The sequence below is a fragment of the Macadamia integrifolia genome, unplaced genomic scaffold, assembly GCF_013358625.1.
Source record: "Macadamia integrifolia cultivar HAES 741 unplaced genomic scaffold, SCU_Mint_v3 scaffold215, whole genome shotgun sequence".
Lineage (NCBI taxonomy): Eukaryota > Viridiplantae > Streptophyta > Magnoliopsida > Proteales > Proteaceae > Macadamia > Macadamia integrifolia.
Window position 1 is genome coordinate 508408 of NW_024868541.1, and position 769 is coordinate 509176.

The following is a 769-nucleotide window of genomic DNA, read 5'->3' on the forward strand; positions in this document are numbered from 1 at the left end:
AAAAAAAAAAAAAAAAAAAAAAAAAAAAAAAAAAAAAAAAAAAAAAAAAAAAAAAAAAAAAAAAAAAAAAGAAAGAGATATAAGTTTTCATTCCAAAATAAAGAGCCAAGTCTGGCCATATATGTATACAAAAAATGAATATGGGGAGGGAAAAAGAAAAAGAAAAAGTAGCATTTGTGTTTTGCAGGAATAACAAGAACAAATCTCTAGGGATCACCATCCTCATTTGTGTCAAATTCGGACCCACTTACGTAAGTCATCAAGTTACTATATGTAACAGTCTCATATGCTAACTATGAACTCGCGCAGTTATGATGTGAGGTCCTTAATCTGGGCGGCTTGGTCAGCACTTTGTTCCCTCAGAGAAGCAACCTACCCATCCTGGGAGACACAAAGGATGGTCAAACCATGGAGTAATAATAAAAGAAAATAAAAAAAAATTATGTGAAAATCCCCACCCTTAATACAAAATAAAAAAAAAAATCAAATCCAAATTCAAAAACCCAAAAAATCAAAAGAATTTTTTTTTAATCAAGAATCAAAATCCGAATTCAAATCAAGATGCAAAAATCAACATCCAAAATCAAGCTTCAAACTTCAAACTTCAAAATCAAAACCCAAAATTCAAAAGAAAATAAAAAAAAATTCAAAAATCAAATTCAAATCAAATTTCAAATTTCAAAGTTCAAAACAAAATAAAAAAACATAAAACAAAAAAAAAATCAAAGGTCAAGAATCAGAGATAAAAAAATCAAAAGAAAAAAAAAAA